This window comes from Phalaenopsis equestris, unplaced genomic scaffold, assembly GCF_001263595.1.
Source record: "Phalaenopsis equestris unplaced genomic scaffold, ASM126359v1 Scaffold000525, whole genome shotgun sequence".
In the NCBI taxonomy this organism is placed as follows: Eukaryota; Viridiplantae; Streptophyta; class Magnoliopsida; order Asparagales; family Orchidaceae; genus Phalaenopsis; species Phalaenopsis equestris.
The window spans coordinates 93544-109080 of record NW_018164965.1 but is presented as its reverse complement, the minus strand read 5'-3'; the positions used below and the strand labels follow the sequence as shown (position 1 = coordinate 109080).

Sequence of the window (15537 nt, the reverse complement as noted above, 5' to 3'; positions counted from 1 at the left end):
GTACATATCAAACATAGTTTGGCTATTAATTATGTGCATGATGTTGTACGTTCCATACACATTATTCTCATTGGAGGACACGGCTATCACCGTGCAAATACTACTTACACTGGGAGGGCACCTTTTTTTTTGTGCCTATCTACACCGTAGACGTACGTGTGCTTTTACGAATGTAATATTTTCTCCCTATCTCTTGAAGCTCTAGTTAATGTAAAGATCTTAGTGGGGACTAATAGATATAGATTTTTTATTCGTGCATTTTTTGAGGTTGTTATCGTGGTTTCTACAAACCTAACTTGCTATCGATGTTGCTTAAAATTTTGCAATGCGAGGTGTGCCTATAAAGTTTCTTACAAAAATTTGTACTAATGCTTTTACCTCATTATCCCAGGGTGAGACATACGTTGCCTCATAAAATGTCTCAAATTTTTTAGGATATCTTAATTATTATCCCCACACCTCTCAAATTAGTAAGAAGTAGAACAAATAAATATCCATAAAAATTATATAGTTAAAGTTCTAATTACCAAAATAGTATTTCTAAGTAAGGACTAGTTAGAAGTAATCAGATTAGGAAAAAAATATGGGGATTTATTCTATTTCCGACAGTTCTTGGGTTAGTCTTCATTGTATTCCTAAGAAAGGGGGAGTGACAATAATCATTAATGAAATGAATGAATTATTTCCTACAAGACAAGTCATTGGATGACAAATTCATATTGATTATAGAAAATTAAACTTCGATACTAGGAAATATCATTTTTCTCTACCTTTCCTAAACCAAATGTTGGATAGACTAGCCGAGCATTGTTATTTCTGTTAGACTAGTCGGGCATCGTTATTTCTATTTTTTGGATGGACATTATGGATACCACCAAATACCCACAGCTCCTGAGGATCAAGAGAAGACAATATTTACTAGTTCATATGAAATTTTTGCTTTTTGAAGAATGTCATTTGGATTATACAATGCACCTGCAACGTTTCAAAGATGTATGATGTAAATTTTCTGTGATTTAATTGAGAAAGGAATTGGAGAAAGGAATTGAAGAAAGGAATTGAAGTTTTTATAGATGATTTCTCAGTTTTTGGAACCTCTTTCAATTCATGTTTAGAACACTTAAAAAAAGTTCTAAAACGCCGTGAAGAAACAAATCTTGTTCTCAATTGAAAAAAATATCAATTTATGGTTGTAGGAGGAATTGTATTAGGACATAAGATTTCTGAAAAATAACAAGGAAGTAGATCCAGTAAAAATTTGAGTTATTGTTGAATTACGACCTACTACGTCTGTAAGAGGAGTAAGAAGTTTTTTGAGACATGCTGAGTTCTATAGGCGTTATATTAAAGATTTTTCAAAAATTATAAAACCTTTATGTCATCTTTTAGAAAAAGATACAAACTTTTATTTTAATGAGGAATGCCTAAATGTCTTTAATTTATTAAAAGAAAATTTAATCACTGCACCTATTATTATTTCACCTGACTGGGAAAAAACCTTTGAATTAATGTGTGATACTAGTGGTTATGCTATAAGGGTTGTATTAGGGCAAATGTACGAAACTTTTAAAGTGATATATTATGCTAGTAAAACTCTTAGTGAAACTCAAATTAATTACACCACACCGAAAATGAATTATTAGATATAGTGTATGTTTTTGATAAATTTAGACCTTCTCTTATTGGAGCTAAATGTATTGTGCATACTAATCATTCTGTTATTAAATATTTAATGATGAAGAATGATGCAAAACCACGATTAATTAAATGGGTCATTCTAATGCAAGAATTTGATTTGCAAGTAGTAGATAAGAACACTGATAATCAGATAACTGACCATTTCTCAAGGCTTGAACAAGAAAATAATGTTAACTTTAATGATGAAATAAATAAAAATTTTCCTTACAAACAATCATATGTGGTTAATGCATGGCGAATTCCGTTGTATGTTGATATAATTAACTACTTATTAACATTTTACCTTACGGATTAGATAGCCATCAAATTAAAAAATTCAGTCATGATTCGAAATTTTACTTTTGAGATGACCCTTATTTATATAAGCAATGTAAAGACTTAGTTGTTCGAAGATGTGTGACAATAGAAGAAACTCTAGAAATTATGCAAAAATATCATAAATTAAATTCTGAGTGACATTTTGGGGTTGATAAAACTACATTTAAAATTTTATAATCTGGATTTTATTGGTCTGCTTTATTTAGGGACATTAATAATTATTTAAAACTTATGATAGATGTCAAAGAGTAGACAATATTTCTGGAAGAAATAAAATGCCCCTAAGAAATAAAATGCCCCTAAATTTTACTTTGGAAGTTGAAATTTTTTATGTATAGGGTCTAGATTTCATGGGACCGTTTATACCATATTCTGGAAAAATTTATATTTTGATAGTTGTGGATTATGTTTTTAAATGGATTGAAGCTGATTCTTTATCCCGTTGTGATGCTAAGAGTGTTGTAAAATTTTTAAGAAAAATTTTTTTTACTAGATTTGAAATGTTGAGAGTAATTATTACCAATGGAGAAAGTCATTTTAATAATATAATGATTCAAACATTAACTCAAAAGTTTGTAATTAAACATAGAATTGTCATAACTTATCATCCTCAGACTAGTGGTCTAGCAGAAGTATCTAATTGTGATATTAAAAAATTTTTGAAAAAAAACAGTCAATCGTAATAAAAAGAATTGGTCTGCTAGATTAGATAGTGCATTATGGGCATATAGAACTGCTTATAAAACTTCTATCGGAATGTCACTCTATCGGCTCATATATAGAAAAACTTGTCATTTACCGGTTGAAATTGAGCATAAAAGTTATTGGACCATAAAAGAGTTTAATTATGATTTGAAAGAAACTGGAGAGAAACGATTATTGCAATTAAATGAGCTTGATGAAATATGAAATGAATCTTATGAGAATACTAAAATTTATAAGGAGAAAATGAAAATGTGGCATGATCAAAGGACCTTGAAAAAACATTTTGATCATGAAAAATAAGTTTTATGATATAATACAAGATTAAAATTATTTCCAGAAAAAACTTAAATCAAGGTGGTTTGGGTCATTTATTATGGTAATTATATGGTGTTGTTGATATTGAAGATCCTAAAACTGTGAGAAAAATTAAGGTAAATGGACATTGGTTAAAAGTTTATTTAAGTAGAGATAGTCGTACATTTGAGGAGATTCTGATGTTGGGTCAACCAAATTAAAACATTGGATATGTCGGACTGACGACGTTAAACAAAATGCTTTGTGGGAGACAACACATAGTTATCAGTGTTTTTTGATTTATTTAGTGATTGTCGTTATGATGAGTTTATGAAGCTATATTAAGTCTTACATGATTGAGGCGGCACAAAACAATATTTTATGGATTAAAATAATTTGGGGACGAAAAAAATTCAACTTTGGAAAAATTTTTATTGGCGCTATCGCGCCAGATCTGGCGCGATAACACTACAGTCGGAATAACTTCCTAGAATCGCCCAATTGACGGTTTTCTGCCCCATCTTCCCTATTAAAATTAATTTTGACGGGATTGGAGTCATTTTCTATGAACTTCTTCATAATTCCAAGTGTTGTAGAGGGAGAGAAGAGTGAAGATCATCCCAACCATTAAAATCCTTGCTTCAAGAGACATGGAGAGTAATGGAAGTGCAAATAACAAGTTTGTGCATAAGGATGCCCAAACTTATTTCACGGGTTTCCTACCGTCTAGCGCCGAGTTTGGAGCGGATTACAGACAAATTGGGGAAGATTGATGAAGAGTTGTCCCGTCTCCACAACAAGTTGAGCGATATGTAGCACCAATACGAGCACTTGGAGTGGCAGATAAAACTCCAATTCGACCATATGACGAGTTTTCAAGATTGTCAGGTGTGCGTGTATTGCAACAACAAATGGATCGACAATAAAGTTGCTTCAGATTTTCCCTGCGCTATTTTTTACCATGTGTTTGATCGTAACTTTTTGGAGGGTGAAAATGAGGGTGATACCATTGTTCACAACTGTTCTTAAATGTGTGATAAATCTGTGGTTGTTGAGTGCTAAGTTGTGGTGTGCTGACTTTAAAAGTATTGTGACTCGATTATAGCGAATTTAAATGTCGTGTTTGTGTTTGCTTTTGATTGAGTGATGTGTTCGTTTGTAATGAACTTATTATTATAAAAAAATGGGTTGAGTTTGTGTTGTTAGTACTTGGTGTTAGAATGCCCTGAGTAATTTGAATTGAGAATTGATCTCTCATATCATTCTCTCATATCATTGCAATTGAAGAACTGGAGAAATTTGGAAGAAAAATGAAAAGATAGTGAAATCAAATATTGTTAAATCGGCCAATTTTGGGTCCATTAATCTTAGGTTGCTTTGCTCTTTTTAAAATGACAAAAATTTCAAAAATTTTGACTGTTGAGCACTGGCGCCAGAGCGCCTCAATATGGCACTATAGTGCCATTCATCTACAAACCAGGGTGCTATAGCGCCTGAATCAGCGCTATAGCACTGAATTGAACCGGATCGCGTTTTTAGCCCCCATACCATCGATTTTCACCATTTTTCTTCTGATTGGCCTTCTTCCTCCTCTATTTCGTGATGTGCTCCTCTAGGGCTTGGATTCGCGAGAGATTGGCTTGGAGTTAGAACTTAAAACTTTGGATTTCTTCTTCTTTGGGTAAGATCTACATTTTGGCATAGAAAATTTCTAATTTCACAATGGATTTCTTCCACATTGTGTTTTGGCCGAAAATTTGAAGAGAATAGTAAGAAATCCATGGTTGAATGGTAATTTTGCTTAAATTGTTGTTTGTTTGAGCCATATGAACTTATATTTGGAATTTATTGGAAAATTATTTGAAATTTTTAGTTTATACATGGCTCCTAAGATGACGAAGGGAAGAGGGAAAGCCATCTTTGATAATGAAAATTTGCAAGTTCTAAAGCCCAGGACAGATTTGGAGACCTGCAATCAAAGAAATTGATTGCAGAACGTAGTTTTCTTCGTCCTGGAGGAACGATTGAGTATTTGATTGTGAAACGATAGTGGGAGACTTTCTGCTATTTTACTGTCGTTGTTGTTATTTATGTCGTTCGAGAATTCAATGCAAACCTTCCTGATGAATCCAATGATCTGGTTTTTGTTCGAGGACACTATGTTGATATTAGTCATATTCGAATAAATCACATTTATCAACTACATAGCGTTCCTACTTATTTCTATTCAGAGTTTAATCCAACGGACGCTGAGCTTGATGAAATTATTGCATTTTTTACTGATAAGCATGAAATTTGGAAGATTGAGAACGGGCATCGGGTAAACTTTTCTTTTTTGAAGCTTAATGTTCGATCTCGGGCCTGACAATTTTTTATTTCTACTAGACTTCTTCCAACTAACCATTTTTGTGAGGTAACCCAAGAGAGAGCCACTTTGAACTATTGTATTCAAATGAAAAACCTATAGATATTGGCTCTCTCATTGACAAGAATATAATCATTTTCTCTAAAGGAGGAACAAATGGAGGTATGGGTTACCCTTCTCTTATCTCTACCATGTGTATACAATCTGGAGTTAAATATGAGCCATGGGAGGAGATTTTGCCATCCTTAAAGCCTATTGGAAAGGTTAATTTGAAAATATATGGAAAGCATACTGGTTCTGAATCCAGAGGCCGAGGTTCAGATATTCCATCTACTTCAACCTCAAGACATTCCACCTTTAGCACTTATACTCTGTACACTGTATTGGAGCAGTTATTCATACAACAAGGAGACATTTTATCTTTAAAGAATAAGATGCAAGGATTAGAAGCACACTTGGCTACAATAATGAGTATTTGCAGAGAAGGGTTGATTATGATGCTACCTTTAATGAGTCTCTGGTGAAATTTTTGAGGGGCGATCATACAGTTGAATTTTCACATGTCCCAGATTTTCTCCATACGGGAGTGGTGGAGAGACGGAGGATGTTGATGATTATGATGATGATGAGGAGGATGAGAGGATGATTAGAATATTTTTCCTTTACTTTTGGATTTCCTTTGTTTGTTACGTGATGTAGTATTATTGGATTGTTATATTTGTACTTTGATTAGTCTTTGTAGGTTTACATAAATGTTGGACTTTGGTGCTACACTTTTTCATTTTTTGTATAATTGCTTACTTCTTTTTGCTCCAGTTTATATTGTCTGTGTTAGAGTAGTTTTTATTTTATGCTGATATAGATATACATATTGATTAGATTTACCACTGCTCAACACCTGTTTTTACTACTTATACCTGTACTGTTCTCCTGTTTAAAATTTTCAAAATTTTTCTCCCTTTCTTCATATTTATTATGAGCTGTAATGTTTTAAACTATTTAAAAATCAAGATTTGTGGGGGAGGATGAAAAATCATTTTAAAACTTAACTTTATTTGTTCTCTGTAACCTATATTTAATTTGATATTACTTTTAAAATGATTTTTGGTAAGTGGTGTTATCTTTAGAATACTAAACTTTTAATTTTTATGAAGGATAGAGAGGAACTTAGTATATAAGTTAGTTAAAAGGATGAAACTAGAGTTAAGATATTTAGTAAGAAATAGTAGGGAATGATTTTACTATTTATAGTAGGAAAAATTAAATTTTTGAAAAATTAAAATTTTTTAGAATAATACTTTTTAAAGACTTTAGATTCTATGAAAATTTTAAAAAATTGATACTAGATTTTAAGTTAAGGATAGAAAATAAATTTTTAACTTTAGAGAAGAGATAGTGAAATTCAAAATCATTAAAGGTTTATCCAGATATTGTAATCCTCACCTAAAAAAAATTAAGGATTAAAAAGATCCTGAAAGAAAAATAAAAGAAAGGAAAAGGAAAGGAAAAAAGAAAAAGATAGTAGCTTGAGGAATATAACCTAATTAAAAATTGGTTTCACTTGAGTATTTCTAAGAAAAAAAACTTAAGATCACTTCTTTGCTTAATTTCTGAAAGTATTAGTAAAAATTATGTTAAATATAAATATCATAAGTTCTGAAATTAATATTCTTCTAAAAATCTAAAGTTTTGAGAAATTCCTGAATTAAATATAAAATCAATATTTGTAAATTTAGTATTAAATATTCTAATACCTTAGATATCATCTACCTTACTAAAAGTTTTCTAAGTTGACTATAACATTTCTAAAACAAAATTTTTAATTATCTAAAAAGTAAACCCACTACCACAGGTTAACAATTTTAGTCTTTAAAGCTGTAATGTTACTTGAGGACAAATGACGTTTAAGTTTGGGGGAATTGATTCATTTTAAAATTACCTATTTTTAATAATATTTAATGTTCATTTTATGCATATTTTTTATGATATTACACTTTAAAGAAAGTTTTTTTTGTATGTTTTTAGTTTCGGGTACAAGAATTGAATAATGGAGCAAAATGACGACACTTCATATGACGTCATAGCGCCTACCCTTGGCGCCGTAACGCCAATAATATTCAACGAATTTGGCTAAATTTTGAAGGGATACTTGAAGTGGTTAATTTCAATTATCTATTAAAAGGGTCAATTTTTGAATGAAAAAAGAGTCTTGGAGAGTTTGGAGAGAGTGTTTGAGAGTCTTTTTAGAGAGTTTCAAGTGCCTCTAGTGGGTGTGTGAGCTCATATTTGTGAGCCTTTGTTTGTAGAAGAAGAGTTTGGAGATTGCTTGAAGGTGACTTTATGAATTGCTTGGGGAGAAGACATAAGATAAATAATTTGTATTTGTGTTTGAGCTTTTGTTGTTAAGACTTGACTTTCAATATAAATTATGTGTTTTTATTTTATCTCCATGAATTCTGAGTAAATTTCCTTTCTTTCTCCTTGTATATGGAAATTAATCAAGTGGGATGAGATTGATTTAAAGATTTTCTTTTATTTTATAAAATCACGATAATATTTTCATTGATTTTTCATTGATTTTACAAACTGGATATTTGTGATGTTAAAATTCATTTCGAAGCATAACGACCCGGGAGGGCTATAATTTCACCAACTAGTGAATTTCACACTTAACTATGGAATGAGTCGTTGCGATCGTCTAAGGAGAAGTGTAAATAGATAGGGAGATAAGTCTTGATGTTTCTATGGTGATAAACTAGATTCTTTTGTCAATTTGATCTTGAGTTTGGATCTAAGGGTCCATAGTAGGTCTTATAGATAGGACACAGTGGGTAATCTGGAAGTGAGAGATCAGAATCTACTCAGCACTACTACAAAAGCTGAAACAAACTTAAGGTTAGCTAACGTTCTTTGCTAGCATCGAGAGGGGGTGAATAATATGTATGCTCATATTTGTCACAATACATTATTTTATATTTTCATCATTCAATTCCTACATTGATTAAGATCTCTTTGTAAGGGGAAAAATCTTTTCATTATATTTCAACTTTTTTAAACTTATTGGTCCTTTAAACTTTGTTCGTACTTTCTGTTTAATTTTAGACTGCTAGTTAATTTATTTTTAATCCTTTACAAAACTTTTGATACCATTCTCCAATCATTTTTATCTGCAATTTAGATAGAAGTTTTGTAAGTTATTGTTAAAAAGTTATAGCTTTCATCATGGGATCGATACTAGGATGTTTAAAGGAAATCAAATATTACTTGAAATGATATGTATATTTGCGCAACACCTCTAATGTGAGGCTTATTTTCTATTTTTTAAATCATTTTATTTATTTACACTAGTCGCTAAATATAATTTGGGTCATTTTTTTGACAATCTTTTGAAGTATAAATATCTGTGTGATTGCAAGTTGGGTCAACCCTCTGGGGAGGTTCGAGGGCTTTGGCAATCCTCGCCAACATATAGCCCAATTTCGGGGAGGTTCGAGGGCTTTGGCAATGCTCGCCAACATATAGCCCAATTTAGAGCGCTCTGTTGCAATGTTGGCAACAATGATGCACTTTTGCTTTAGCTCTTCATTACCTGTTTAGTAGAGTTTATTTTTGAATGGTATGTCAATCTACCTAAAAACTCATTCAAGAACTTCGTTAAATTGGAAGATGCATTTGTTAAATGTTTTGTGGGAGCGCACCATCAAATCATCATGAGTGACTTATTGCTAGCCCGTCAGGGTTCTTCTGAGCCATTATTGGAGATTATTATTTGGTGGTGCAACCTGAGTTTATTGTGTGAATCATAGTTGTAGGAGCAACATGAGGTTGCATTCCTCACGGGCAAGATACAACGCTCCATCTCAGTCTTGTTAAAAATAAGTACGATCAAGACCTTTGAGACTTTGATAAAAAAAGTGACTAGTCTGCAAGATATAGCAGATGCTTTGGTTTTCAAAGATACTGAAACGACCAAGCACAAAAAGCCCACTATGGGTCCTTCAAGGAGGATGGAAGAGAGTCTAGCTCATTCGACATTTGATAGCAAACAGAAAAGGCTTGTCATGTCTGCTAAGCAAGCTTGCCTGCCTTATTAGAAGTGGAAATCTCAGTCCCTCTAGTAGAAAAAATCCAAGACATATACTTCTTGGAATGATTGTCTTATGAAAATGCTCAAGAACCTGCTTAAGCAGGGGATGAAGCTCCCACGGCCGAAGAGATCTCACGAGGTGGAGAAGACAACTGAACCAAACTATTGCTTGTATCATAGACATTTGGGGCATGTCCTTGAGGATTGTTATCCCTTCAAGGATTGGCTCGAGGCTCTACAAAGCTGGAGAGATCGAGATACCAGATTGCTATCTGGAGAAGCCCCATAAGAAGGTTTCTGCGAAGATGGTGACACCTGTTCCGATTTCCATCTTTTCTTCTGTTGTCTCTTCTTTTGCTTATCATCTCAAGGGTAAACCTCTTACAGTATTTGATGACGCATCCCACTTTAGATGGACAATTGATCAGATGGGCAATACTATTGTCCCAGTTTGACATTTCATATGTCCCTCAACGGGCTATCAAGGGACAGGTGTTGGCTGACTTTCTAGCCGCTCAACTGATCCCAGTAGATTCACATCTCAATGATGATTTTCTCGAAGAGTATTTAATGGCCATTGATTACCCAAAATGGGAAATGTAATTTGATGGGTCCTCTTCCTTAAAAGAAGGGCCACTAAGATCTCTCCCAAAGGTACAATACGGGATAGTGTTGAACTTTGTAACTCCCAAAGGTAGCATCCTCTGCTACTTTTAAAGTTTAGTGGAACCATGCACTAATAATGCTGCCGAATATGGAAGGCTTGATTTTAAGACTTTAGTTGGCTATTCAGATGGGCATCGAGAGAATCAAAGCCTATAGTGATTTTCAGCTCATTATTAGCCGTCCTAAGAACCTATAGGGTCCTCAAGCTCAAGCTCCTTGCCTACCATGAGAAGGTTATGACATTTTTGAAGCTCATTCCATAGGTCACTCTTATTAAGGTACCTCAATCTATTAATGGCAGGGTCGATGATCTTTCTAAATTAGCTTAATGTGCTACCGAATCTTGACAGAAATCCTGTGACATTCATGAACCAAGAGAGAAGGATCTTGTCCTCAACATTTTCTGACCCTTTGGACGACACACCTCCAAATACCGAAGGTATTGTCATGGTTGCTTCTGATAAAGCACTTGATGATTGACGTCACACCATCATCATATACTTGACAAAGGGAATTCCCCCTAATGATCGTTCCTTCACCTCTCAAATTCAGAAAAGGGCCCTTTCATTTACCATTATTAACGATATTTTGTATTGATGCTCTTTTGAGTTGATGTTTACATTTGTGTGGGGAATGATGAAGCCCAAAGCATCATGGTTATGGTCCATGAGGGCATATATGGGTCCCATCAGTCGGGTCCCAAGATGAAAATTAAGATTAAATGCTTAGTTATTATTGGCCTACGATATCCCTTGATTGCATTGAGTATGCTAAGCGATGCCATCAATGCCAGATTTTCAACCCTGTGCTTCACCAGCTCCTGAGTGCATTGCATCCGACAGTTACATCATGGCCTTTTGAAGCTTAGACTACTAATATTGTGGGGCCTACTGACCCTCCATTCTCTCAAGGACATTGATTTATTCTTGCACCACTTATTTTTTCTCTAAGTGGGCAGAAGAAATCTCCTTAATAGAAGTAAAGGCGGGTAGCATGCTACATTTCTTTTAGAATAATATTGTTTATAGATTTGGTGTGTCGTACTGTATATATCTGATAATAGGTTGGCCTTTATAAACACCAAGATTAATAGATTCACTCAACGCCATCACATTGATTGGTGATATTCGACAATCTATTATCCGAGAGCAAATGACTTGGCTGAGGCATTCAATAAGACCTTAGTCAGCCTTATTAAGAAGATTATCCATGCCAACAGTAAAGAGTGGAAAGAGAAAATCTCAGAGGTTTTGTGGGCATATCGTACAAACACTCACTAGCTCTACCCCATATGTGCTGACCTTCGGGTTGGAAGTAGTCCTTTAGAAGATGAATTGTCTTCGTTGCATGTCGTCGAAGTAGTCCTTCCTTTAGAAGATGAATTGTCTTCGTTGCATGTCGTTATAAGTAATAAAATCATTAGCGACGATAATACTTGATTTAGGTTGGAAGAGCTTGATAGCTTAGAGGGGCTACGATTGCAAGCCCAATATAGCCTTGACCTATACCGTGGAGGCCCTGTACCTTTATGATTGGAGACTTGGTGCTAGTTTTACGCCGCCCAACTGTATCTCACAGTCGAAGCCCCGGGATGTTTAAGCCTATATGGGAAGGACCGTTTGTGATGGAGAAGGTCTACGAGGGAGGAGCCTACATGCTTATTTATGCTGACAGATCCCACTCTATGCCCTCTATCAACGAGCGATACCTGCAAAGATTCTATGCTTAGGCTTATGCTATGTATTTGATACATATGTATGATATATGTTGCTCCAAAAATTTATTATTCAAAGCCTTACATACTCTGTAAATTCTGATGATTTTCTTATGGCAATTAAAGGATCGTATTGCATAGTTCAGGATAGAAAATTACACATAAGAGAGGCCTTGCACATCTCTTAAAATTGATCATTGAAAGTCCTACCTACAACCTATACCTGGCGCAATTAGTAATAAGTGTAAGAGAAGTCATGCACTTCTCTTATCATTTCTTCTCGGTTCCTCGCCTCAAGCGGGTCCGAATGAGCGTGTCCCACCCAATATAAATGTGTGGTAGATATGTTTTTCTCACTCATCATAAGCGAGTGTGTAAATGTCTTGTTTAAGGGGCTTGAGTATAGTTTTAGGAATAAACACTCATTAGTTAGTGTATCTTGCCTAGCAGACCTTCACAGTATCTCGATTGACTAAATTCAAATATGATTGATACATGTTATGTGTAAGAGAAGCCTTGTGTGTCTCCTAATTTGATTGTGGGATTACTAAATGGTAAAGGTAGAAGTTCTGTGAGCGGCCTATACCTGGTGCAACCCATAATTGGTGTAAGAGAGGCCATCATATCTCTCCAACCATGGCTTTTTCGGTTTCCCTCTATGCATAGGGTCCAAATCGAGCACGTCCCATCTATCACGAATGAAGGTGACAGATATGCTCATTCCACTAACTTTAGATCAGTGTGTTATATTACCCACTTGAGGGACATGTTTGGGCTTGGCCATAGGGCCAAATTCCATTTGAGTGGCTCACTTTGTTTTGACCAACATCTCTTTGGTATCTCAATTGACTGAGGCCAAGCTTGATTGGTACCCTTCTTATGCAGAGAAGCTATGCTTATTCCTTGCGCGTCTATTTGGTTACCCGCAAAATAGGGTTTGAATTGAGCACGTCCCATCTGTCAAGGATGAATGTGATAGATATGTTCATCCCTCTCATCTCAGATGAGTGCTGCGTTTTCCCTCTTAGAGGATGTTTCGGGTTTAGACTGAAGGTTAAAATAACCTTACGACTGGTACACTATGATTTGACCAACCACCCTTGAATACTGTGGTAATTCCCTAGCTTAAGTCATTCTACCAAAATATTAGTATCACATATAGAGTTGGTATGCTTTAGTCGTCAGTAATTCCCTAGCTTAAGTCATTCTACCAAAATATTTGGTGGCAGTATCACATATAGAGTTGGTATGCTTTAGTCGTCAACTCTCTTTGATGTTCTTGACTTGTCTAATTCCTATTGCCTTGTCAAAACGACATGTCGTATCGATTTTAGAATTCATCTATTGGATCCATGTTCTTAGTCAAAGCCACTTTGATATTTGACGTTTGCCTCGATATTTTCTCTGATGAGAATTGCCTCAGTCAATTCATGCAGGAGATATCCGTTGAGCTCTCCCCAACGATAACTACTTTGCTAGTCCTGAGGGACCTGTTAACGAAACTTACCTCACTAGTGCTTTCTTGAAGCACTCTATGGTTGGATCGGTGAATCCACCTAGATAATATCTTCGATCAGTTTGGTTGGTTTTATCTGCCCCGTCGAATGACTTGTCGTGTCAGTTGGGTAACTGACCCATGTTTACATTGAGACATCGACACCTCCCCAGCAAGAGCTACCTTGTTAAATATTGGGAGAATCCCCAATGAGAGCTTCCTCTCTAGTGCTACTTGAAGCACCCTGGTGGTTAGACCGACCTAGGTCATATAACCCCATCGACTTTGTTTGTTTTGTCCGCCCGTCGAATGATATATTGAGTCAGTCGGCTAGCTGACACATGTCGGCATCGAGACACTCGATTTCTCTCCCGCAAGAGTTAGTCCATTAAATGGAAGAATTTCCATCAAGATTCATCTCGTTAGTTCTCGTGGAAGCACTCATATGGTTAGACCATTCTGGTCATATAACCATATCTTTGTCTTGACTACTTCAGTTGGTTATGTCTGTCACGTTGAGTAACATGTCGTATCAGTTTTACCATTTGTCCAAGTTTTCTAAGCATATCACCTCAAGCTATTTAGCCATATGGTCGTTCATCTTATGCATGGATAGCATGACATGGACAGGATACATTCCACCTCTTAATTACGATAATTATAATTTTATTGATGTGGACAACATTCCTCTTGACCGTAACACGAAAGAAGATCCAGTTGCTCGTCTGCTCACATGACAGAGACAATTTTTCTCTTTGCCGCAACACGAAAGAAAATCTCATTGATCTCCTACAACACAGGACGGGACGACTTTCTTCTTCACCAAAACGTGAAAGAAGATCTCGTTGCTTGCCTGCTACGTAGGACGAAGATGAATTTCCTCTTATGATTCTTCCCCTCATCTGTGGCCTTTATTTATAGGCTTGAGATGAGCCATAACATTAAAATCAATTGAACTAAAAAAAAAAAAACTGAAATCTACCTTAATTTTTTGTCATTTAGCCTCTATCTTCTAGCTTTTGGCCTTTTGGCTTCTTCCTTATTGCCTTCCAATTTTTTCATTTTAAATAAAAAAAAAGATGAAAATCTTTTTTATATTTTCAATTCTTAATCTTTCAAATTCCGTTATTATTATTTTTTTAAAACAATAGCTTATTAAAAAAAAATCTGCATCTCATTAAAAAAAAAGAGCAGCCTATTAAAAAAAAAGCTATTTTAACAAAATAAATATATATATGTCTACTCAAATTTCATCATTTGAGTCCCAAAATATACTCAAATTCCACATTTTTTTTGGCTAAATCTGTTTGAATTCTCGCACCCAGTTTTGGGTGTCGTAGCACCCAAAATATACTCAATATCATTTGGGCCTCCATTTGGGCCATTCCCAGGTGGCGTGAGGCAAAAGACATCGACTGTGCAAAGCTCAGTTGCTTTAACATACATACATTTATAATATTCTTATTTAAATAGTTATAGTAATAAAGTTTTAATATACACGCACACTTATGTCGGACAAAAATGAAAAAGCTCTAAATCTGGATATTTTCAAACAACGAATTTGGTCTCGCCTGAAAATAAAGGGAAATACTGATATGTCTCCAACAAAGTTTCATCATCCGACACGAATCTCTAGGCATGACATAGTTCTCATGGTGACTTTTTTAGCAAGAAATATTCAAATTTTGATAAAAACTCTTCTAGAATCCTGATTTCAACAAACCTACAGTCAAACTGACACTCGACTGGAAGAAACCCAATGCTACGAAAAATAGTCCAATCCAAGTCAAATATAGCTCGGATCAAGTCATTAAATCACGCTTGAAAGTTTTTTGGACATATTTAGAAGTTTAAATGAATGTTGAATCTAGAAAGCTTATAGTAGAATCGAGCATCTCGACAAGAGGAATCCAACATGCCCAAGATTGCTCAATTTCAACATCGTTAAGGCATTCAAATTTCCATTAAACGCTATCTGATCAAAGAAAGCTCTCCGAAACGTCCAATCAAGATGGTTCATATTCTTGCATTAATTGCACCCAGAACACTATAAATAGAGTCTTACTCTTCTCATGAGAAGAGGAGCTTGAGGCTTGAGGAAGAGCCTGAAGCCTTGAGTAAGAGCTGAAGTCCAACATCACTCCTGCCGCAGTCAACCACCGCCGATGGTTGTCGACAACCGCCGATCACCCCCC

General features: G+C 35.0%; 1 protein-coding gene across 1 annotated transcript in view; it reads left to right on the top strand.

Annotated features, from left to right (window-relative positions):
• Positions 1–15537, top strand: part of LOC110028759 (choline monooxygenase, chloroplastic) — a 38574-nt gene that overhangs the window by 20024 nt on the left and 3013 nt on the right. The gene's annotated exons all lie outside the window — the stretch shown is intronic.